The sequence below is a fragment of the Pipra filicauda genome, unplaced genomic scaffold (assembly GCF_003945595.2).
Source record: "Pipra filicauda isolate LSUMZ 115617 unplaced genomic scaffold, ASM394559v2 scaffold156_size1729456_pilon, whole genome shotgun sequence".
Taxonomy (NCBI): Eukaryota; Metazoa; Chordata; class Aves; order Passeriformes; family Pipridae; genus Pipra; species Pipra filicauda.
In genome coordinates this window covers 1,419,627-1,446,383 of record NW_024104062.1, presented here as the reverse complement: position 1 = coordinate 1,446,383, position 26,757 = coordinate 1,419,627, and positions in this window count along the sequence as shown.

Sequence of the window (26,757 nt, the reverse complement as noted above, 5' to 3'; positions counted from 1 at the left end):
CCACCCACTCACACCAAATAAAATCTTGGGTAGAGAAACAAGTCTCCACTAGCAGTGAACAAATGTGATTTCATGTGAAGACAAAACATTGCTGTTCCTTCATCAGTAACCACCAAACTGCATGCCAGGGAAGGTGCAAAGATGATACTCATCAAGGTCACAGATATTTGTCTCCATTTGGGGCAGCAAAAGTCCGCACCAGTCACAGTACCCAGGCTGCTGACCCTGCCACTGAGCCAAGGTGTCACCCTTCTCCTGGGATTCAGGTGAATGAAGGATCCCAGTGGCTCTTGTCTACATGCCATAGGGAGGGTTGTGCTTGTTTTGCAGTCAAGACAGTGTACCTTGTAAGAGCCATTGAGTGCCCAGGGCCCCAGAAAAAGGCATACCTCATGGTGCTGACTTGCCTGAGGCTTTGCCCCTGCTCTGAAACTTGTCAGGAGTAAGAGAGGGGACTGCAAGATAAAATCAGTAGAAGGGCTGATGGAAACATATAGCACTGACCATCACTCTCCTCACCCTGCATGAGATCTTCAGTTTTCCTCTGTGACTGATGGGAAGAAAACAAGACTGGAAAATGACGGAAAGAAAACACTCACCTTGCTTCCACTCACTGTATTGAATGCTTGGTAAGAGGACTGTAGTTTACTTTTCAGAGCTAGAAGGTCTTATTTAATATTTAAACTCCGAGAGACACAGAGCCAAACTCCTCCCACATTAACTCACAGGGTTATCAGAGCAAGAATCAAAAAGAATTCTTTCACATGGGAAATGTCTCTACTGTCTTTCATTCCTGTTTTGTTGGTACCTTCATCTACCACTGTATTGCAAATCACTCAGTCTTACTGAGCAACCTTACAAGGGTGAATGTCTGAGCAGAAGAAATTTGTTGTGGACAAATGTCATCCACAACCAGGAAGAAACACTGTCAACTTCAAGTGTAAAATGATGGGCATAGTTCTCATAACTGTATCTCAGGCCTTGAGTGGTACAACAGATAGTTCTATGAAAACTCCAGCTTGGAGTATTGTAGCAATCAAAAAGCACATAAAATACTAGGAAAACATTAGTCAGAAGAACAGAGAACCTTTTTTTCCCACGATATGAATCCAAGGTTTAGCTACATGTTGAGATCTTTCTTCAATTCAAGTTCTTTTGTCTCAAAGAAGCACTAGAGTAATATCATCAAAGGCATTAAACAGCTCCCTCATCAGGAATACTTGACTTTCTGGGACTTTTTACTCTGGAAAACTGATATTGAAAGGGCAATATGTAACAATCTATGAGAAGTGATACAGAGAGTGAAGAAAGGGAAAGCTGCTTGCTGTCTCTGCCAAAGCAAAAGCTGGAGGTATCCAATGGCACTAATGACAGGCGTTCAAAATGAGCAAAAGCTTTCATAGTGGAGTTATGGAACTCCTGGCCAAAGTATGGTCATGTGGCTTCAAGGGGAAATTGGAAGCTGTTCGGAAGAGAAACCTGCTGAGGCTTAATAAATATGCAGAAACCTCATTTGTCTTAGGTCAGGAAGTCGCTGACCTTAAAAAAGTTTGAGTAGGAGAGTAGAGGAGAAAGAATTGCATATATTTTTATTCCTGTATTTATTTCTTCCCCAAGCTTCTACTTTTTGTCAATGTTGGAGTACAGATACTGTACTCAGTTGATTTTTGCCCTGACCCAGTTATGTCTGCTCTTATATCCTTAACCTTTCTTACAGATGTCAAATTACTAAAATCCCCATAATACTTTTAGCAGCACATTCTGCAATTTTAAGTGAAGATCTGCTGCCTCTCCAGCTGTGAGATTCTGCACATCAGGCATGGCTGCTTCTGATGCAAAGGAGGTAAGTGGAAGGCAAAGGGCAGGATAAGAAATGACAGAAGACTGGGTCCCCTGAATGGGATGTCAATCTGGCTTTTGTATCTGGATATAGCCTGGTTGGGTTTTGAGGCTTGTAATGAAGGAAAAAGTAATTTATTTGAGGACTTCAGCTGCCCAGGGTCTTTCCTGCAACCAGTCCATCTCCTCACCAGACACACATACAGCGAGTTTCAAGTAGTGAGTCAGTCTAAGCAAACTGGGATCTTAGATGGGAAGGTAAATTAGTAACAAATTTCTGTGCATGAGAGTTCTGAATAGAATCTATGCCCATATAGCCTCTGAGATAAAAGGTAAGAAGCTGCCGTAACCAAGGAGCCTCTCATAGATTCACAAGATCACAGAATGGTTTGTGTTGTAATGGACGTTAAAAATCATCTAGTTCCGATCCCCTGCCATGAGCAGGTTCGCCTTCCACTACAAGAAGTTTCTCAAAGCCCCATACAACCTGATCTGGAACAATGCCAGGGGTGGGGCATCCATAATTTCTCTGGGCAACCTGTTCCCACGTTTCACCGCCATCACAGTAAAGAATTTTTTCCTTATATCTAATCTAAACCTCTCCTCTAAAGTTTAAAGCCACTACCCTTTGTCTTCCCTCTCCAGGTATCTTGTAGACCTCTTTAGGTACTGGAAGCTACTATAAGGTCACCCAAGAGCCTTTTCTTTTCCAGGTTGAGCAACCCCAGCTCTCTCCGCCTGTTTTCATAGGAGAGGGGCTCCAGATTCCAATCATCTTCATAACCCTCCTCTGAACTCATACCAACAGGTACACAGAAAGACAGAATGAGTAAGGTTGGAAGGTACCACAGTGGGTCATCTGATTCAACATTCCTGCTCAACAGGGCACATTGCAGGGGATTGCACCCAGGCAGTTATTGAATACTTCCAGTGAGAGAGACTCCACAACCTCTCTGGGCAATCTGTTCTTCACATAATTCTTAAATTGTGGGCCCCAGAGTTGGACACAGTCCTCCATTTGAGGTGTCACGAAAATTAAGTATAGGGACAGAATCACCTACCTGAACCTGCTGGTCACGCTTGTTTTGATGTAACCCAGGATACTGTTGGCTTTCTGGGCTGTGAGTGCACATTGTCAGGTCATGTTGAGATTCTCATCTATCAACATCCCCAAGTCCTTCTCCTCAGGGCTGCTCTCCATCCTTTCTCCATCCACCATGTGTTTGTACATGGGATTGCCCCAACCCATGTGCAAGGGGTTGTGTTTGACCTTGTTGAATTTCATGAGGTTTGCACAGGCCAACCTCTCAAGCTTGTCAAGGTCCCTTCTCATGTCTGTGTATGAGTGTGACCTTGCTCAGGGTTATTGCCAGATGGTCCTCAGCAGCTCCTATAAATCTGCATTAGTGGTAAGTCTATTACCTGTTCTGCTGCCTCTGTTAGGTGTAAGAAAGGAGGGATGAATTCACCTCTCTCAAAATAGCTTGGTCCATTCCCTGGAGCTTTCGACATTCATCACAGCCAGCTAAAGTGGGCTGTGCAGAACTATGCTGCTGAGACTTTTTACCACCTTAAAAGATTAAGAGATTCGTCATTAGGCATGTCCTGTCATTTTCACATTGTAAATTTTGAGATAAAGCATTGGTATGCAAGACTAAGGACTCTCAGACTTCATCTTACCCTGGGCATTAATTCTTCACACACTTTCTAAAGCCTTTTCTATCAGGCAGTGGGATCTGACCCAGGACATGGCTAAATGCCTTTTCATGATGAGCAGAGATAGAAGCAAAAAGAAAGAAGCTTTGCCACAGGTTTGCTGCTTTTGCATCTGATTCCCAGTGCACTGCTGCTGTTATTTCTAAGTGGTCAAATTTTTTCTCTTGTTTTCCATATCTCTCAACTGTAAATAAATTTGAAAACTCCATTACAACTGTCTTAATTCAGCCCTGCAATTTGACTTGTGCTATTTCATTTTACTCCTCAAATGATGGTTTTAACTAATTTCTGTTTATTTTTGGATCTCTCCACAACACTGCTTCCTATAGGATTATTCACTCTTATTTATTCATTTATTCATTTATTTAGGGCATAACTATGAAGATGATTTATCTATGGCTAAGTGCAGCTGTTTTCTTGTAGTTCCCCCACACCTCAGCCTGTGATTTCTTGTCAGAACTCTCAAATTGAACTCAGTGGATGCTCACTTGAGAGAAATCTGAAAGCACTGGGGGTGGTAGTTTTGGGGACTCAGTGAGTAGCAATCATGCCATTGAATTAGTACCAAACCACTGTTTCCTGGTAATGTTGTAAGTACTATGCTGCTAAAGGTGGTTAAAAGAGTCAGCTCTTATTTTGATTTTTTTCTTAAGTGGACCTTATTTGCACTATGTAGACTAGGAAAAGACGCGTTCGCAGGTGCTGAACAAAAAGATTTTATTGGGTGTTGTCTGTTAATACTAACACAGGAGCAGTCATAAAATGCTTGTAGAGTTCGATCATATTCTTGAACAATATTCAAACATTATAATGAATCACCTTGACACCATAAAATGTCAGAATTAATCTTGCATCCTTTCTCTTCACCAAGTTTATGTGTGAACTCAACACAGTATCATCTTTACCCAGCTTGGGCTGGAATTGCCTCAGGAAGATCTGACCAGGTGGTCTGGAAAAATATTCAGGGATGATCCAGTTATACAAACCTGGAAAGCTGGTAAGAAAAGAAATGAAGGATGTCAAAGCCCTTTCCTGTCCCCATTATTGCTAAAGTGTGTCCACCAACACTGTATTGTCTCCCAAGGAGTACTCCCCGGGTCCTGATAATTCTGCCATTTGTTTGGGTCACGATGTAACAAGCAAACCACAGCAGCTAGGTGTTAGCTAGGGCTGCAGCCAGGACCACAGCATCCTCTGCCGGGTATGGAGATGGTTTTCAGTGGGGGAGAGAGATACTAACTCACTGGTCTAGTGCTCTGATTGACTTGCCCCTCAGTGTGACAAAAATCCAGTGTGTGAATAGCCAGTTCTTGTTGGGAGCAATAAACAGAAACTCATTTGGCTCACAGCGAGTAAGAGGCTCGCTTGTGCCTGATTTCATTTCTGTGTAGAAGCTAAGGTGATCTAGGACTCTTGGTAGTTGGGATGAGTGACCACTGAATAGCTGGCCATCTCTGTTTTGTTGCTTCTCTGTGCTTACTCTTAATGATTTTACCTCAAGAGACACTTCTCTTGCACAATAGGTAGCCCTGCTGCTCTGAGATGAAAAGGTCCCTGGGTCAACTCCTTGGAAGGCTCATTTAATGTTTTCCCACTTGGTTGTTTTCCTGTATTCTCTACCATTCGTATTTGCCTTGTCATCTTGATGTACCCTTACTGACAGCGTGAAGCTTTGGGGAAACTGTCTTTTTGTGGTGAGAACAGAAACTGGGAATAAAATGACACAGGTACTAATCTAGCTCTGGTAAGACCTTGTTCTTGGATGAATCATTAAATGTTTTTGTGCTGTGTTTTTCCTTCCTAGTATTAAGAGACAATGACAAATTCCTAATGTAACTGTTAGAGCTATTGTGAGGCTTATTACACCAAAGTTTTTTAAAGTGGTCTGAGATTAGGAAGTGGGAAAAACATATTAAAGAGTCAATTAGTGACACTAATTCTCTGTTTATTATTAGTTTTAGTTAATAATTAGCACTCTCATAAATTCATTGAAAAGTGTCAACTTCATTTACTAGAATTAAAGAACATTAGACATGTAATGCAGGAAGGTATCACTCACAATAAAAAAAGCTCTTCCCACCTAAGCTACTCTTCACCCCTAAAGGGCTGGGGTGTTACTCTGTGTGTATGAGACTCTCACAAGGAATTACCAGAATCTGTATAAAGGTTAAAAGTAGGTTCAACTAAGAATACTTCATATAAGGGAATTATGTTATTCAAAAAAGTTCATAATCAAAAAGCACATAGCATTATGTATGTGAATTACTATTAACTACTATTACTCTGTGAGTGGGTTTTTTTTGTTTGGTTGGGTTTTTTTCATAAAACTTATATGATAACGAAACTGGCCATATTTCTTTAACATAATTTTTTTTTTTTGAGCTGAGGATATTGATATCAATCTTTGATTCAATCTGCTATACCAAATTCTTTATTTATGGAATGGGGAGAGAAAGAAAGTCATTCAGAGGGAAAAATATTATAAATTTGACATTTTCAAAAGATTTGAATTTAGTTTTCTTCATTAAAAGTAACTTTATGGTTTATATTGTCTTACTTTTATTTAAATTTGTTCATAAATGCAGGTATTCCATTTGATGCCAATAAAACTTTTTAAATTATATTGTAGAATTGATAGTAAACCAGTTGTGCAGCTTTATAATAAAAAAAAATTTATAGTTGAGGTTACAAATCCTTTCCTATTATAACTGCAGAATGAAACATTCGTAACTTTCTGAAGAATTGTTCTGATGAATTATTTTGAATTTCCAACAAGATCCATCCTACCATTTCAGAAGTTTCCTGTGGAAACAGGAGTTTCCACAAAACAGAGACAGTTTAAAACCATACTCTGTCCATATTTTTTCACACAACTGATATTAAATGTTTGTAAAAATGTGCTAATGAACAACACTTACTAAGGAGTAGTGCCTTCCTACTTTTTGGGAAGATAGCGGATTAGAGAGCCTCCTGTTACTGTGAAGGTCAGAACTGAACATCTTAGATAGGCGGACTAGTCCTTGAGAGGTAAATCACTGCTCACAAAACAAGCATGAGACTTACAAACCATTTGAGTACTCAATTAAGCCTTATCTCTGATACTGTAAATAATCCAAAGACTTTGAGCTGATGATCTAAAGAGAGGTGAATTTCACCTAGAGTGAATGAAGAGATCAGGATCAGAAGGAGACATGTATATCTAAATAACAAGAGTCACTTTACCAGTCATGTCAGAGGCCTCCAGCCAGGTAGATGTGTCGATGGTAGATGCAGCTCTCCACATCACAGGTTGCCAGGAGTGCCTGATGCCTCTTTGTAAGGCTGGGGCAGACAAACTTATTTTACAGAAGGTGTACCACAGTTGAAGAACTGTGTCACCAGGTGAAGAAGCTACGAGGAGAAGTATTCGAGTGAATGAGTGAGAGAGAGACCAATTATATTGAGATCTTACAGTCTCAAGACTCTTGGGAGTCTCACACCTCCACTGTAGTGGAGAAGCAGGTGGACTCAGAACACTACAGGGTAATTAGTCAAAGGTATGTCAGTCAAGGGTCTGTTAAAGTCTGGAAGCAGGTCATGGCACGTACCAGGAGGAAGGTTCTTCCTCCTGCTCAGAATTTGACAAGTAGGACTGGCATCCTCTACAACAGGCTGTGGAACTAGAAGGCCAGACAATGGATGAGATGAGAAAAAGTCCTTCTGGGATACTAGGGCCTCCTAAAACAGCACCACCTGTACCCTACATCAAGACCTCCTCTGTCAAAAGGAAAATAAGGGTAGTTGTAATAGAAGACTCCCTTCTAAGGGAACAGAGGGCCCAATAGGCAGACTGGAACCAAATCACAGAAAAGACTGCTGTCTCCCAGGGGCTTGAATAAGTGACATTACTGGAAAACTCTCCAGTCTAGTAAGGCACTCTGATTACTGTCCACTGCTGGTTGTTCAAACTAGCAGCAAAAAAATAACAAAGAGAAGTCTGAGGACAACCAAGAGAGATTTCAGGACCCTGGGACAATTGGTAGAGGGATCTGGAGTACAGGTAGAGATTTCCTCACTTCTTCTGGTAACAAGGAATAATATTGATAGGAATATGTGGATACATCAGGTCAATGAGTGGCTCCAAGGTTGGTGTAATCAGAAAAATTTGGGGTTTTTTGACCATGGGATGATCTACTCAACACCTGGTCTACCAAGACCTGACAGGATGCACCTATCTGAGAGGCAAGAGTTCTAGCAGAGGAGCTAGCAGGGCTTGTTGACAGAGCTTTAAACTGGATCAAGAGGGGGAACGGGACAAAACCAGGCTTGCCAGTGATGAGCACTGGGATGGTGTGCCAAAACTTGAGAAAACCAGCACTCATGGGACCCCTCAATCTGCCTCAAGAGGTGTTGACTACAGTCTACCACACCTGAAATGTTTCTACACCAAGGCACGCAAGCACGAGGAACAAACAAGAGGAGCTCGAAGCTTTGGCCCAGTCCCAGAGATGTGACATCGCTGGCATAAGTGAAACCTGGTGGGATGAGACCTGTGACTGGTGCCCTGTTGGATGATTACAGGCTCTTCAAAAGGGATTGGCAGGGCAGAAGAGGCAGAGGAGTGGCACTATATTTAATAGAAAGGTTAGAATGTATGGAGCTCACAGTTGTCAATGGCAGAGTTGAGAGCCTCTGGATAAGAATGAAGGGGCAAACAAATAATGTGGATATCATTGTGGGGGTCTACTATAGACCTCCTAGTCAGGTTGATGATGCCAACGAATTATTCATTGAGGAACTAAGAGATACTTCAAAATCAACTGTCCTTGTCCATATAGGGGACTTCAACTTGCCAGAAATTAACTGGGAGCACCACACAGCTGGTACAACCCAGGCCAGAAGATTCCTAAAAAACCTGGATGACCACTTTATGGAACAAATCCTAGGAGAGCTGACTCAGAAAGATGCCCTTCTTGATCTGCTGCTTGTCAACAGAGTGGATCTTGTGAGAGAAGTGGAGATTGGTGGCTGTCTTGGCCACAGCAACCACAAAGAGATTGAGTTTAAAATCTTTGTTGACAGGAGAAAAAGTGCCAGCAAAACCTCAATTCTGGATAGGTGGAGAGCAGACCTTGGGCTGCTCAGGGAATTATTAAGTAAGGAGGCCCCCTAGGAAAATGTTTTTGCAGGTGCTGGGGTCCAGCAGTGATGGTCATTTTTCAAATATCACCTCCTAAGGGCACAGGAGCAGGCAATTCCCATATATTGGAAGTCAAGCAGATGAGGCAAAAGTCCAGCTTGCCTGAACAGGAATCTTCTCTTGGAAATAAAGCAAAAAAAGAAGGTGCATGCACAGTGGAAGCAAGGTTGAATGACATGGGAAGAATTCAGAGATGCTGCTTGCTGCTGTAGGGAGAAAAGGAAAATTGGACATTTTTTGCAAAGTGTTGCCCAATTTCCATAGATTACATAAATTCAGATAGTAGGTGCATCTGCTTATAAATTGTCTCCATTCAGCACTAAGTATTAACTAAACAAATAGATATTTCCTCTTTGCTGAAGTTACAAAACACAGTGGTCATTTTGTTTTATACCAGGATGCACCAACAGGTTTGTAATTCTGGAGGAAAATGTGGCTGGTTACAAAAACAGGAAGGCAGAACCCTGTCTGGTACAAACCAACCTCTCCCTCTTGTTTCCAGGGTCTAATTCCTGGTCTTCTGCATATAAAAGCTGCACTTCATTAGTAAATGAAAGCAGGTTGGATACCAGCTCCTGAGTTTATTAGGGGGGTTTTTTGTGTGTTGTTTGTTTAGGGTTTGTTGGTTGGTTTTGTTGGTGTTGTTTTGTTTTGTTCTTGATTTCTACTGTTATAGAGATCCATTAGTAATGTTCTGTACTTGTAAGTCTTAATTCAGTTTCTGAAAAGCCTGCATCCCAGGCACAACTAGATCCAAGGTCTCAGTCTAACCTGTGGCTATTTCAAACTGTAGTCCAAAGTCATGTCTCAGTGGAATTGTTGATGATTACAGATTCCAGTAGCAAACAACTGACTTGAACTTTTTGACTTTATTTAGTTACTCTTGGTATAGTATCTAAATCTAAGATATCTCAGTGGACAGGGTGAGTACAAGGTTAATGTTAGACAAGATAAAAAAAAAAAACACAGTTGTTTTTTCTTCTTTCATACCTCAAATTATAATTTATAGCCCTTTGACCAGCTCTCATGGGCATGTGTGCCATTCATTTGGCACAGAGAGAAGCCCAGATCAATTAATATGAATTTGTCAGCAGCCTTTGGTAAGCTGGTTCTCCATCAAAGAGCAGATATAAGCGAAAGAGATTGCTGGGGAACCAGAGACAGGTATCTGACCAGAGTAAGCTGTGAACTTAGTGAATGGATTGGGAGAAGCTGGGGTGAGCTACCCAGCCTTGTAGCAGTGCAAAACGACAGGAAAAAATATACAGCCTACAACCCACACTATGAAACTGTACAGAAAGTCATCAGAGATGACTGGTTTCAGTATTGCCCTTAAACCTTTCCATATCATCACTAGCTCTGCTAAAGAATTTTTTTTCCTTGGGGGAGATGTTTTTTCTCATTCTAAAATTAGCAATGGAAATAGAAAATTGACAAGAATAATAAGTGAATGTAACAGAAATTTCCAAGTCAAACCTAGTTATGGAAAAAGCAGTGCTATCTGAATCACATAACTGTATATGCTTTCACAAAATATCAGTATTCTTCCATCAGTAGAAACTCCAGCAAGAAATGTTTGGCATTTGACTCCCTGTTGTGTGTATGTGTATGCATGTGTGTGTGGTGAGGAAAGAAAGGAAGAAAAATAATTCAACAAAATATTTATTTTGCAGAACGCATATTTTCCTCTTCTTTAAAAAAGGAGTTTTAATCTCTGTGAGCCTAATAGAAAACAGATGTCAGCAGAGCTGGGATGAGGTATATGTTCCTCACTCCAGCAGCCATCACTGGCACCTCTACAGCCACCTGCAGGCTTCAGCCCACAACAGTGCTACCTTTCTCATTGTACTCCAAAGGTCTTGGAGAAGCTGGTGCACGCTTATCCTCCAGGCTTCATCATGCGATGAAGAAGCATAATGTCAGGGACAGAAATCCACGGTCTTTTTCTGAAATAAAATATTTCATTTCTATTGTTGGTTCTTAGGAGGTTCAAAACTATTTTGAGGCAACATAAATCACTTCATCAACCCTTCTCTTGGTTTGACTGACTAAAAGTCTCTGAAGCACTATCAGAAGTGAATGTCAGCTAGTCCTCAGCTTCACCTAAGGAGCCTGACCTTCTTTTCTTTTCTGTTTTTTTTGTTGTTTTTTTTTTTTTTTACTTTCTTGTAGCTTCTTTTTCTCTAGGGGAGTTTATTGGCAGTGCAATGAACCACAAGGTCATCCAGGAAAGCAAAAGCATCTTCTGCAACTGGATCACCACCAGCAGGACTTCACTCCTGGAGTCTCTCCCTGCTCTGCACTGACAGGTGAAAGTCAGGACCTTTCATAGCACCATGAGCTTAATGACAGGTATCACTGACAGACCCTCCAGCCTCTCAAGCCCTTTGCCACTGTAAAACATAGCTGCTGTGATTTCATGGAGACCGGGAGGGAAGTAAAAAGAAAAATGTTTACACTCCCAAAACTACTGTCTTTTTTGTGGACGTACTTGTCTTGGTTTGCTGCTGTTCTCTGCTTTGTTTAAAACAAAGATCAAAGTTATTTGGCTATAAAATTTTGTTTGTATGCAGCCACCTGTGGATTTCACAGGGATGCTTGTGGCTATGTTCCCTAACCAGTTTTAAAAACCTCATCTTATGAACTGGTAGGATGTCAAAGTTTGAAATGGTTGTGAGAAACATGCAAATAGTTTTAGATTTCCCCCCAAAATGACATTGAGTGGGAGTGAGGAATGCATAAAAACAACAAGCTGTTTTTTAAATTAATGACGTTTTATCATTGCAAATGACAGCTCTTCCACCTACAGTATTTGGTGGCCTATGGCTTTTTCTCCTAAATAAAGTCCCAAGTAAAGTCCTTTCTCTCCTGAATAAAAAAATCCCAAACAAAAATACTGACTGGGTGGAGAACAGATTAAGAGCAGTCCTTAGGAGAAGGACCTGGGGTATCGGTTGGCACGAAGCTCAACATGACTCAGTGATGTGCGCTTGAAACCCAGAAAACCAACTGTGTCCTGGACTGTATCAAAAGAAGTGTGACATGGAAGTTGAGGGAGATGATTCTCCCCCTCTATTCTGCTCCTGTAAGTCTCTGCCTGAGTACTGCAACCAGCACTGGATCCCTCAACATAAGAAGGACGTGGACCTATTGGATTGAGTCCAGAGGAAGGCCATGAAGATGCTCAGAGGGCTGAAAGATGTCTGCTATGAAGACAGACTGAGAAAGGTTTTTCAGCTGGAGAAAAGAAGGTTCCAGGGAGACCTTAAAGCACCTTCCAGTACCTAAAGGGGGCTACAAGAAAGCTGAAGAGGGCATGTAGTGATAGGACAAGGCAGAATGGCTTTAAACTGAAATAGAGGAGATTTGGACTAGTATAAGGAAGTAATTCTTCAATCTGAATGTGGAGAGATACTACAACAGGTTGCTCAGAGGAGTTGTGGGTACCCCATCCCTGGGAGTGTTCAACATCAGGCTAGATGGGACTTTGAGCAACCTGGTCTAGTGGAAGGTGCCCCTGAAACGTTAGGGTCCCCTCCAACCCAGGCCATTCTATGATTTGAAATGAGACCTTTAAGTGAAAAAATAATAATAAAGACAGATTCATTGTTTAGAGGCTGGTACAGGATACAGAATTCAGATCCCTGCATTGGATATCTTTTTAACTAGTACTGGTGAAAACAGCTATAACTTCAGGTAAGCAAAGGGAATTATGTACAGTTCAAACTCCAGATCTTACTACCCTATGTACCAAGGGTCATCATCTGCGTGGTGCTCTTCATCACGCAGACTGGAATAAATGGAGATCTTGTTAGGGAGAAGAAATCCCTTACCACAATCCACCTCACCCTTACTGAGGCTGACAATAAATTATGACCATTAATTTTTAATATCTGAATCACCAACACAACACAATGATGCCCATACTTTACAATTACCTAATCCACCTTTACCTGTGGGATATCCCTTGTTCAAAAAAGCCTCATTCTCTGAGGACCAGCACAACCAGTGACAGGATGAATTGACAGAGACAAATAAAGGGAATGACTCTGTGATTGGCTGTCTGGGTCTAGTGTTTTGGTTCAAACATTTCCCAGCAATTGGAGAAATTATCAAAATGACAAAATGCCTAGGAAATGTTAGTGTTATGGCTGTCACTAAACATTCTGTCTGCTGCCACAGAAGTGTTGGTACTAGAGATATGAACTTGGGAGCAAAAGTAGGGGGAAGGAATTTGGAATCTCCTGGCTTTTGTCAGTCTGCATCAAATCTTTTGTTTCACTGGCAATGTTTAAATGAAATGTAGTTTATCTATTTTTACACCGAATTTCTTGCTGGTTCCTAAAGCAAAATCAAACCATTTATGGAAGCTTATGAAACATGCAATGTTTTCCCAGGAGATATCCCAGTCTCTCTAGGAATATCTTATTTTGGCTTCTGCAAATGCATATTTTAGATCCACTTATACATGTATTTATGCATTTTTTAAAAGCTTCCTGTTAAATTAATTTTCTGGGTCAGGCTATGTCTTCATAGCCCCACTCTGCACCAATCAGGTAGGATCTCTAGTAGCATTTTCTTCCTATATCTGTGTCTCCTAGCAATCTGTGATATCAAACATTCAGCTTCGAGATGTCACAGCAGGATTGAGTCAACATGTGCTTAAAGCTACTGGAAATAGTTCTGACAATTAGTAGAAACAGCAAAAGAAACTCAGTCAGGCACATGCAGAGTCAGCAAGAAGGAAGAATACAGTAAATTTGTCATGCAAGCCTGGTGAACTTTAAAGCATTTCCCACTGTGAAAGCTCTGTCTTCTTTAGTTAGATTAGAGAGAATCAGCTTGACGCTTTAATTAATATAAACACGAAGGGGTTTTAAAATAATTAGCAACTCTGCACTTCACCTCTTGCATTTGAGGTTCTTGGAGAACTTCAGGAACAGTCATTCACGACTGGTAGTGATGCTGCTACCAGTTCATCCACATTTTGGAGGGAGGACTGTTGAGACACAATGGATGTGATGTGGACAAAATTGAAGAAGCCTAGGAGAGCCACTAAGGGACCCAGAGATATACTGCAAATCGGTTATCCCTCTTCAAACTCTTTGCAACTGAATACTTTTTTTTCAGTATAATTTTTGAATAGGACTATTCACTATTCACTTTAGGGACCAGAATAATCCTTCTATCATTATTTGTCCACATAATGTCAGAGAACTGCACCTCTTCACCCATTTCCTTTCATCTATTGAATGAGAATAAAGTCACTGGGCTTTCCTTGAAAATTGTCTGTTGTTATCTCTGAAAAATTAGAGTTCATCACACCAGCGGAATTCCATTTTTGCTTTTCTCCATCATGAAGACATGCTAGAATTTATTTAAAATTACTGTTATGTCATTCCTCTGTAATGGCAATGGGCTCACAGACTGTTGCCCTCGCAAACAGAGCTGACGAGGAGGAATGATAATCATCATCATCATGTCTAGGCTTTGTGAACGAAGATCTGGAATGGGCTCTACCCATATTTGTTACAAGCGTGCTGGTGGCTAAAGAGGCCAATACGAGATAGACATGTCCGGTTGCAAAAGGTACAGCAGAAAGACTCCTTAGGTGCTGGTGATGGTACATGCCTTCAGTAGGGTCTCCCATGCCAGACAGGTCCAAACCAAAGGGTCGGATATAATATGTCCATGGGTAGGATGAGCCCACTAGCCTTCTGGCAGTCATTCTAGGAGAAGGACAACTCTAATTCGAAACCCAGGCAGATGGAGCTCGCTTAGCCCTGTAAGGCCATCCATCTAAGAGAAAGACATTCTAATCAAACCTACGTCCTAAGGACCTCGCTGTCAGCGTCCAAGCTTGCTAGGCCCTGACAGATGAACCTCAGGATTAAAGGGTGGGTCCGGTTCTGTGCATGCTGCGTCTCACCTAAAAAATCCGTTGCGCGGGTTTGAGGGTGATATCCACATTTGTAAAGCCCTGTAGCGATGGGCGACAGTCAAAAAGGCAGGTGATAAGATGCACTGGAAGCCAGAGACCCAACCCTGCATGCAGGTGGTTCAGGACATTGGTCGCTAGAGACTGACCCCGGAGATGACAGTCTCTTTCACAGCATCCTGAATGACCAAGCAGCCTTTTTCAAGGACAGCACTGCTTGCTCCACATGGAGAGTGGCCTAGAAAAGGTGGCCTAACCAAAGCTCATCTCCCCCTTCACCCAGTTGGTTAACCACGGCCAACAGGCGTTTCCTTCTAATGCGGTCACACAAGGATCAAAAGACAAAGGCATACACCTGCCTTCAAAGGTGTACCCAAATTGACTCTCGCATGCTGGAACATCAGAACCATGCTTGATACTGTGGATAGTGGACGTCCTGAGTGTCACTCTGCCCTAATTGCTCACGAACTATCACGTCTCAACATTGACATCGCTGCTCTCACTGGACTTTGTCTCCACAAGGAAGGCAGCCTTAGAGAACATGGTGCCAGTTGCACACTCTTTTGGTCAGGTAAACCCAGAACCGAAAGGCATCTTTCAGGAGTTGGCTTCATGACTAAAAACTCTATTGTTCCTAAGCTTGAAAATCTGCCAACAGGTCATTCTGATCGCATTATCTCCCTACACTTTCCACTACACAGCAAGCAACATGTTGTCCTCTTTAGTATATATGCCCCAACTCTCCAAGCTGACCCTGCCTAAAAAGATAAATTTTAAACCGACCTGCGCTGCCTTACCCAAAAGGAATGATAATATTGCACTGCCAAAATGTCTCTTTCTCTTCAGCACTTTCACAAGGCCACAGTGCCTTTTGTACTTTCTTTCATGACACTTTCATAGCATGAGGTGGAGATGCTGTATTTACATAATGCCTGAGCATGAGCTTTAAATTGTCCTTCAGAAAGGAAGAGGCAGAGGAAGAGACAGAGGAGGGGGAGACCTGAAGGACCACAGCTCTTTCTATGAGGAAAGCAAACCTAGTGTTCTCCTTCCACACTGGTCTGAGGGTACAACTATAATTATCCTCATCTAGCTTTGAGGCCAGCACACAGCTGACACTCTTATCCCTAGTTTGCTAGTGGAATCACTTACAACCAAGAGTGGGAAAGAAGGAGGGATCTGCAGCAGAGGTGGTAGAACCTCTGCATTGTCAGCTGCAGACCCTTATGAACAAGAGAGTTAGTGCAGTACTGGGAAGCCAAACCTCAAAGGGAGGCTGAGAAGGCACAAACGATGGGCTTAACTGCTATCATGCCTGGCTCATAAGGGTTTTTTTCCTTTCTATTGTACCCTGAGATCACTGAAATACCTGCTGGCAACCATTTCCTCCTCTGTGCCTGACAGAGAAGACACACTGCTCTTTTGTGGTGACTTGGCTTTTGTTTGTTCTCAGGTTTTGTGCTCTCCAAATCCAAAGTAAAGGCCTGTCTTATTCTTAAATAATCGTCTTATTCTTTCCTTGTTGAATATCTTACTACAGGCAGAGGAAGTTCTTCATGAATTGGTTAGAAGCATCCCGGGAGTGAAATACAGTTTTGTTTTGCTTTGCTTTCTTCAGACAAAGTGTTTGCAGTTTTGTGTGTTATGCTTGTAGATATAAATAAAGATACAGACCATCCTGTAAAATTAAGACAGGGATTTGAAGTCATAGTACTCACAAGTATGATAATCTCTCATGATAATGTCTAAGGAAGAAAAAAGAAGTAAACAGAAAGAGGAAATGCATGGTTACTGTACAGGTTGTCATCCTATGTCCATAAGTAATCCTACTGAATTATAGCAAGGTACCACTCAATAGGAGTAAGTCTAGGGAAATCTTGAATGAGTGGTAGAAGGGTGCAGACATGCAAGACAGAGTGGTCTGTATTTAATCAATGGGTAGAAACTGTGAAGTGGATCCCCAGAAAGAAGGGATTTTGTTTGTTTTTTTGTCACAGTAAGTGATTTTAGTCTAAAGACTGTCTTACTATCCTTGTAATGAGTGGTCAGTACCGGCGGTTAGAGCTTCCATTATCAGATATACCTCCTGTCCATTGTTTCAAGAGAGAGACTACCTAATCACATAGCAACTAACTTGTTATCATTTTCCCGTTATGTTAACTTTAAATTTTGACAGTATTTTGGTGGCCTTGGGATTATTTCTGCTCTGCCTCTGGAAGAGGCACAATGACAGAAAACACAAGCATGTATTACAGAGCTCACCAATCCTTGTGTAACTTTCAGATCAGAAGGGAATAGTTATCTCAAGAGAATATCAATCTAACTTGAAGCCTGTATCTCCTGAGAACCCCTGCCTGCTACCTCTTTCCAAGATGAGATGGAAGCTGCATCCTGATATACAGGTGCAAGGACAATGTTGTTTACACTCCTTGCTCCACCTTGCCACTTCATCAGACTGAATAAGCACTGACTTTCTCCACTGTAATCCTGCCTAAAGTGACCACCTCCTCCCATCTCCTCCTCCCTTGGTGCTAGACTCAGAAAAAAATATTTTATGAGGCCTCATTCTCCTCACTGTCTATAGGTTAATGTGGATAACCTGATATGCACATGACACTCAGCAGAGCTGTTCATTAGGATGCTTATGGGCAGGTGGTGTAGGAGACACCTATGCAGTGTCGTTCTGCCATCTTGAATGTGGGCCTGTTTTATTGTTTCTGTTTAGGACAAAGCAATGTATCCTCCCTGATTTCCTGTCCTGTCTCTCCCTGTCCATTCAACTCATCAGCATGTGCATTAGAAGTAAACCTATTAATGCCCTGCTCTCATGCCAGCTTGAGTCTTGCTGCTCCTGCTCACCTAGCCATCCCCCAGGAGGAGGGTTTGTTTCATGTAAGTGATAGCTGCCATGTTTGCCAGTGTCACCGGATTTACCTACCTCCTGAAGATAAACAAGGTGGCTCACACCACAACCTGAGAGGTCCCAGAATCACAGACAGATTCCAAAGCCCTGTGGCTTTTCACAGGACAGCTCTGCTGGGGCTGGAGTGTTCACTTAACATCTCTGCATTTTTCAGTAGCCAGAATCACTATCAGCGAGTGGTCAGTGTCCAAGACTTCTGGCTTCATTTACTTTTTTCAATAAAGCACTTCAAATGCTACTGTAACAGAGCTTTACTGCATTTATTTAATTCCTTCTAAGGCAAATAGCTGCAGTGTTCATCTCTCCTCATTGCCAAATAGAATCCAGGGATGTTACAAGTGCCTGAAAGGCATTTTCCCATTTAAGTAGTTCAACACAGATCTTGTGCATGTGGTGTCTAGATGGCTCACAGAAAGGAAGTCCTATGTTTCTTATCTATAGGATTTGTCATGTTTTTTCAAAACATGTGGCATAGATTTCTTCTGAAATCACTGCTATGGGCCAAAATGAGAAGGTGCAATTGGTTTGCTCAGGGAAAAAGAGAACAAATGCTGATCGGTTGTTTGTCTCACATGCTGTATGGATTTCAGACTTATATGAAACGAAGTAGGAATTTGTAGAATTGTTTCTTGCGGTGCTGATAGCCGTGTTGATACAAGGTGTCATCAGAGCTGACCTTTCCAGGTGGCAGCTTCAAGCACTGCCTATGAACCATGGAGACCACATGCTTTTTACTCACTCAGATGTTTTTTTCCTAGCATCACACTCAAGTTCACTAGAGAAAGTCATTGCAGGGTTAGCTGATCTGCATCCATGTTTTCAGGTCTGGCAAACAGGTGTCCATCTGCAAAGCCATTCAATTATCAGTTTATGTATCAAGCTTAAGTGTCAGTTCATGTATTAAGCTTGCTGACTCATTTTCAGAGCAGTACATTGTCCAGATTCACTGGTAATCCTTGCTAGACTTTTAATTTCTTTGTGTCTTTCAGTCCTATTCTTTTTTTGTCCATTTTTTCATTTCTCCTGCAATTCCTTAAGGATATTTTTCCTGTGCTATTGGTTCCTTTAGCAGCTTTTATTTGAGAAACTTGTGATTTTTTTTTTTTATAAACTTTTAGAGTTCTCTTCTCTCACCAAAACATAAGCAACCTTCTAGTGGAAGGTCAAATACATCGACAATGTTCAGTGGCACAAAAAGTATGAAATTATTGAAAGAAAAAATAAAATGGAACGGCTCCATAAGAAATGCATGTCTCTTAAAACACTCTAGACCACTGCTATACACTTACTAGAGGGAACCTTAGACCTTCCTTCAAATGGAAATAATTCCTTCCTGGTGACAAAATTATATTTTTTTCTAATGGTATGGTTTTGTTTTCAGTAGAAATAGAAGCAACAGTAAGCATCTATCAAAAACAGTTTAATTAAAATGTTAAATACCCTCCCATAGAGAAATCTTCTTTCCCAACAATAAAACCTCACTACAGAGTTAATTATTAAAAGTAATGTATTTGCTCCTCTATGTCTGTATATAAGAGATTAACATATTAATGGGAATGTAATTATGTTATAAAACTCCTTTTTATTTGCACTGGGTTTCAAGATGCAAAATTTCAATGTCATCTGATATTTTTCTTCCTTTATAACCTCAAGCGTACAGGGCACATCTTTTATGATTATGATTATCATGATAAAATAGGAGTTTTGAATGTCACAAAAAGAAAATTTTCCTATTCCTTCAATTTCTCTAAAGGTGTTGAGTTCATCTTTTGGAATACTTACAGTGTGTTTTCTTGTCAGTTTTGTTCCATAAATATTTGTTTACTGGCAAACTAGCTGAGAACGTGAAGCTTTTTCCTTTCCCATTAGAGGTGTAAAGCTTATTCCTCCCTTTACCCATAAGAATCTGCCAGCGGGTGTGCTATGAGTTTTGTGGTCTCAGTTAACACCACCCAAAACGTGTCCACAGCACCGAAACCAACCCACACAAGCCTTAGCACTCATGTCACAGCTACACAAAAACTGGTTCATGTTGATACAATGGCCTGGTGCTTAATAGTGATAATACCCCTGCAACACAGTGTGAAGGTTAGTGTGCAGCTTTCCTTGCTGATACATCCCTTCCATGGTGAGGCAGGAGAGTCAATGAGCTGCCACCTCTGATCAGCACGGCTGTGCAGGGGAGATGTCCACACCACCAGGACATTCAGACTTGGGCTGGCAAAACGGTTTTGGACTGTGGTCTCGTGCGAAAACCAGAGATCACTGACCAGCAAACAAGTGGTGTATTATCTCTATGGAGGAGCTGCTGGTTGCCTGATGTAATGAACTACTAGCTTGCAGGCAAAAAGTTGATAATTAGAGGCTCCTTTTCTGTGTGCAGAAGTAGTCGACTCCAGTTGCTGCTGAGTTCTGGGCTCAGGTGGATCAGGAAGCCGATTAATTATTTTTTTCCAAGAGAGGCAGAGGTTCTCATTTCTGCATGTTGTACAGAATCTGCAGGAATCTAGTGGAATCTCTTGACCAGTTGTCATGCCAGGTCTTTGGAAATGACAGCCAGAGGTCTGCTCATGTGCTAGCCTGCAGCTCCAACTATCCTAAGCTGCAGTTCCAAAGTATTGGCCACATCCACAAGTTGTCACTGTCTCTGGATGGTCTTTGGTGGGAAGAGTCTTAACATTCACACTTTCCAGGTCATCTTACTCATGTTTTATTGGATTTCTGGTGGCTGGAGGAAGACAACAGAACAGTACTACCGATAAATTATTTGATAGTTATAATGACAGTAATTTATTGCATTAAAAATATATTTTCAGCAATCAACTGTTGAGCTAACAGCATCTCCATTCAGAAAAAGCAGATGTGAAATTTCAAAAGAAATTTTTAGAATTCAGTAGTAATGTAAAAGCACAGGTAACTCTCTAACATATGTCTGAATATTTTGGAGCAAAGATTCCTCTTCATTCTTAAAGAAATTTTAGGTGCAGTCTCTTCTAACAAAGTCCTGATGTCATTCTCCTTCTCTTCTTGTTCATTTTCCTCTCTAAATATTCCACTTTTTCCCTAGATCTGCATAATATGTTATTTCATAAAAGTCTTATCTCTGGTTGTATATCCTTCTTTTCTTTCCTGGTAAACCCCTTAGGGTGTGCTATTCCTTCAAAGACAGAAGAATTGAACAAGAACAGTGTATTCTTATTCAGTGAAAGGAACTTGTTACTCTGTTCTGTGAAGGTGGATTTTCTTTTTTCTTACTCTAAGAAAATTTTTAGAGCCTGAGTGCTTCAGCTGGGGAGGATCAAATCCATTGGAACAAAATGCAGGAAACCATCACTTCTGTGTGCAACATTTCTCTCCTCTACCCATCCCACTTGTCCTTCCAGTCTGGGTTTAATCCACTCATCCCATTAATTCTGAAATGATTTCAGAACTTTCCTGAAATTTGAGCAGTTATTTTCCTTCATGATCTTGCATTACTTCTTCATGCCTTCTGTTTTCCATTTCAGAAGGAGATCTCTCTCATCTCTTTAAAACCCTTTCTTAAGAAAAATCTTTTTTTTTTTTTCTCTCCTGGGAGTTCCAGGGTATCCCATCCACCTCCCTCTAGATGAATTGATCTCCAAGTGAAGAAAGAGCATGATGGATGAATTCAGCCATAGGAGGAGCCAAGGAGCCACTTGCATGCCACACAAGTGGGTCTGCATGCCTGGCGGGGCAATACTGAATCAACAGGATTGAGTGATACACGTAAGGCTACAACCCCTGTCACAGTAAACCTGAGCTTTCAGGACAAACACATATTTTAAACATAAATCTTCATAAGTCTTGGGAAATCCTGTCAAAGGGTTCAAATTTGATTTTACATAGAATGAGAGCAATAGTTTAAATACTTAGAAGAAGAGGATCAGAGGGGTGAGCAAGTAAGTGCATAACACATTGGTACATCACATGGAACAAGCCATGAATTTGGGCAAAGGCAAGCAGGAGGAAATGACAAGAAGCATATGCACTCTCTTAGTCAAAACTTCATCTCAGTCAATAGGAAAAACAGTTCCTCTGATGCAAGACAGCTTTGGAGCCAGTCCAAACACCCTCAAATTTGAGTTTAGCAGGGCAAAGAAAAGATGGAAAACAGATGATAGACTAGTGTGAAGGGATTAAAATGAAACGGGATATGCAGTGCAAACAATTCCCACTGGGCCCCTCCCTATCCCACAGTGGGAGAGAAGCCTTAGAGGCAAACACTGAGTTTCTGGTCTGCCCCATAGTACAGATATTCTTTTGTAACTTTATCTTCAAGGAAAAGTTGCTCTAAGCACTCTGCTGGGTGCCATAACATCTCTTTCCCCCACCTCAGAAGTAGGATCACTGAAGTGTCCCACCAGAACACTGACAGACAGGGGCTGCAGCACTCAGCTTTCACCAGATGACCATCACTTCTCATAGTTGGCCGCCTTTTTATTGTAGATTATGCAAATGGTTGGGTACATCTATCATCATGCAGGGATCCTGGATCCTGCTCTTTGTCTCAGTTCTTTCAGACCTTGCTTGTTGTACCTGAGAAATTCCCTGGTATTAGTGCCTTACTTCCGTGGAGCAGAAGTTCGTGGTGTGACTGAGATGCTGGAAAAGGGAAGTCTGCTATAGGTGGCTTCATTTTCAACACTGCATTGCCCAGACTCTTCAACAACATTAGTGGTGCCCGAAGTAACCTTGGTCACTGGAGCCAGTCTTTTCTTTTGGTTGACTTTGCCTCAGATGGGAATTCATTAAGAGCGGAGAGAGTACAGCTAGAAGGTTGTAGGGAGGATGGAGACAGTCATGCAACTCTGAACTAAATTCAAATATCAGGTGGTTTTGGTATCATGCCAAAGCAGTCCATTAGACCTGTCAGTCAGAAACATACATGAATTTTTAGGGGAAAGAGGGAGCCATTGGCAGTTCAAAAGAAGTCTTGTATTTCAAAATGAACTCTTCATGAAAGTGATTGCTCTGAGATCCCCCTCGGGTGCAATAACGTCCCATTTCTCTCTCCTGAAAACAGTCATATTAATAGAACTCATCATTGAATTGAGCATCACTGAATTATCACTTCTTTAATCTGCTTTATTATTTTAAGGGGGGGGTATTAGAAACATTTTTAAACTATGTATACACACAGCCTTCACAGAGTTACACAGATCTTTACTGTGTATTTTTAAAAAGCTTTCTGCTATGGGTGAAGGTGCTCTATTTATTTGTATTTTTGACTATGATTCAGTGTGGTACAATCACAATTTTTCTCTCATGGTGCCTCCTTTGAACTACCCAAATCTCTTTACAGCTTTTGTCCAGGCACCAAAGACCCACTGGTCCTTGAATCCATGTCAAACTATAGCTACCTTTTAGATCTTAAGGGTATGCTTTCTGCGGGAAGACGGCTGGGCTCCTCCAAGATGCAAGGCTCACTGGCCACATCTGCTCCCTTTGCCTTTCATGGGGAGTTTGGAGAACAGCATCAGATAGTGTCTTTGAGGGCCAGTTATAACCCGTATCAAGGTTCACTTTCTTTCTCCCTCCAGCTTCAAAGGACAAATCACCCACCCTTCCAATGCCTTTCCACAAACTGTCCTGAGGAGCAGAGGGGGTGGCATGTGAGAAGTTCCCCCTTCTGCTCCAAAAGACTTGTTTCTCTTCCCTTTGATGCTACAGTCAAAAACATATCATTCTGCATGGATAAAATTTCTTCTGGTGGCAAACAAAATAATGTCAATAAATACTTGAGAGGCCCTATGGTGAACAATTAGTATTCCAAACATGAAATTAATTTGTTCTGTGAATATAGGAACATTGTAATTTGGTTCACTTTTATTTTATTGTCAAATACATTTCATTTTCTACATGATTTTATGGTTGGATAGCATTCATTAGAAATTTTCCCCAAACTACCTCTATTAAATGAAAGAGTGGGGGCAAGATCCTTTCTATTCTTTTCACTGCAAGTGTTGTGCTGGCTTTTCTCCTGCAAATGAGCCTTAACTCTAATCTATCCACACAGAGTGCTTGGCTCTGTAGCCTTAGATTTTTTTTTTTTCTAAAGTTTCATTTTAATTTTCACTGCTGAAGAAGATATTTCTCTAAAGATATTCAAATAAAGACTTAACAAAAATATAAAAAAGAAAAGATAAAGGCTAGCCAAGGCTGTTCAACTATGCGGTGAATAGACAGTCACTCTTCTTTTATGTCAGATTTTCAAAACTTCCTTGAAGCCAGTTTTAATCAATTTTTTGCATTGTCCCTGTCTAAAATACAGGGTAGTCTTTGAAAAGAAAATGTGCAGAGACTTCTTCTATTTTGGAGGACCTACATAGGCAAGAAAGTACCAAAAGTCAGACACCCCTCAAATGCTCAGCCATGACTTTGCTGAGCCAGCTTCCTCCACAGTGAGACAGACAGTAAGAGCACATCACTTTTCTACAGGAAGGACGAGAAGTGCTGTGGAAGACATCTTACAGCCCCCTGTACAGGCAAGGTGTCTCAGAAACATGTCTTTATCATCAACCCCTCTTCAGCTATCATTTTCTGCCAAGATAAAGATCATCCGTTCAATTTGTGTATCTCTTAATTCATTTTCATGCACTGTTTTAATTTTGGGGGGCTTGTTTGTTTGTTTGTTTGCTTGCTTGCTTTAACTATCAAAAAAGTCTCCTATTAATAATATATTAGTAATTTACTCTTCAATATCTTACCAGAAAAGGGAGAAAAGAAAACATTCTATACACACAAGACGCAGTGCCCAACAAATAAATAAATAAATGAAAAGTGACTGCATCAACGATTTCTGAAAGTGCCTTAAAGGCATTTGCAATTCCTTGTTGCTCCTCTGCCTGAGCCAGGCAGCCTGAAGTGCAGCCCTGGCAGGGGCTCAGTGCTCAGCCTACGTTCTCAAAGCTAAGGCTTGAGAGGTAGGAGCAGGCAGATACCTGTTCAGAAGTGGGGACAAGAACCCTTGCAGCAGGGGCAGGGATGGCTGTGGAGGGGCTACTGCAGAGGTGCACACCCCGAGGGGTCTGCTTGAGCAGAGGCAGGTACTGGGCATCCCTGTTAAACAAGGAATCATGACCCTGTAGTTAAAGCAAAATGAGCTTTGTGCTCCGTGATGCAAGTCCTCTGTGACTTTGAGAAAGTCATGTCAGCCAGCAACCATAAATATTTATAGATGTCTCAGATGTATCAGGAGACTTAGTGAATTGCAGCCGGGGGTAGGAGCAGTGGTGAAGGAGGCTGCAAGCTGCATACCTCTGGGTTGTGGATTGGGATTTCCAGATGACAAAGTAGTGCAGGAATGGAGTATGGCCATCTTGGCTCCCAATGCAGCTGCCCAGCTCACTTCAAAGTCAGTGTCAGGCAGACATCAAAATGCCTTGAGAGATCTGGGCTTAGTCTGCCTTCCATTTGAGTCTCACACAATAGCAATTGGATCTGTCTAAGTGTCACAGCAGAGCTGACCTCTCTGGTCAGTCACACTATGACATGGTTGATGACACGGAAACAGCCAGCACTAGCATCACATGAGACTTATCGGGAAGGTCTGTGATCGGTCTGAAATCCCTGAATGTTGGAGTGGATTTTTAGCATATAAGAAGGAAAAAAAAAAAATTATAGGTGTTCATGTCTGTCCATGAACTGCTTAGTTCATATTTTGTGTACTTGTGTCCCTGGCAAGAAACAAGAGTGGTGCATAATGCCAGCTAAACTTCTTTTCTTCACTAACTCATTGAAACTCAAGGTCTTTCTTCAAAATAAATGTTTGCTTATTTACAATCAAATGTATAGAAAAAAGATGTAGCTGGCAAGTGAAATGTTATTCTGCCTCACTTAAAGACTTCCTATTCCAGAGAAAGTGAATGACTTCAGTTACAGGTCACATGACAAGTAGCAAAACAAAAGAGGATGAGTTCTTATTTTTCAGGAGAAGACATAAAGGACATTAATGCTGAGCATCCAAATGAATCTTCATCTTTTCCTCAGCCAAATGCTGGCACACTCTGTTCCTTTGCCCCTTGTTGAAATTTGTTGTAGATTTGACACACTCTATAATTAGTGACAATCAACCCCATGGACAAGAAACTGCTTTTTTGGCCAACATCATAGGGCCTGAAATAGAAATCTTGATAATTAAATGGCATAAACTTATCCTAGGAGGTGGTGAATTTTTCTGCTCTGTGTTCTGAGCCACTAAGCACAAAACAGACAAATTCACTGAAAGAAAGATAAATAAACAATAAATAAATAAAAATAGGTATTGTTAGGGTTTCTCTTGTTCTGTTATTTTGTATGATTTTTCCAAACCTGAACAATTTTCATGGTATTTTCTGACAGACAAAGAATCCCTTAGTCCTCATAGGTATATTTTACTGGACTGCCACATTCAGATACTGTCATGTCATGACTTCAAATGTATTTGAAGAGGATGAGGAAGTTAAAGCTCACAGGTGTTCTCCTAGATTTTTTACTTTTCCAAAAGCATGTTCATTCAGTCAGCCTTGCCTTTGGAAAACTCAGCCAGTTATTAGTCACTGATCAGTGGACTAAATCTATGCTACACAGAACCATAACATAACTATGAAATGACTCTATGGTATGACTAGAAAAGACAGCAGAGTATTGAGATGTCCTCTGTCTCTTCCCTGGATATAAGAGAAGGCCTCATCTGGAGCTGTGCTGGTGGAAACTTTTCATAATAATTCTTTTTACTCTATAATGACACATCTATATCTACTGCAGTCTGAAAGCTCATCTGCTCACTATCAATAGTTGACCAACTCTTGGTGTTAATTCTATCACTGGCAGCAGTTGCAAAAAGAACCCAAAAGCTGCAATGCCTATGGAAATGTGAAGTCTTATTGAGCAAGAAAACCTAGCAATGTATAAAATTTTGTTTATAGGGAGGTATAGTTACAGGTCCCAAGTATATTTGATGGGGCTATAAGTCTGACTTGAACACTGGTATTCTGTCCTATGGACAAAATCTTGAAGTTTACCAAGTGAGCAGGTATTTCAGCCTGTGTGACAGTTACCTTCTTTTTCACCTAAAGCTAATCTAATTAGCCCTGGTGCCAGTTGCTAATTATTTTATGGAGCTCCAGTGTATGGGTGAGAGGCAGGGAGAAAGACTCTTCT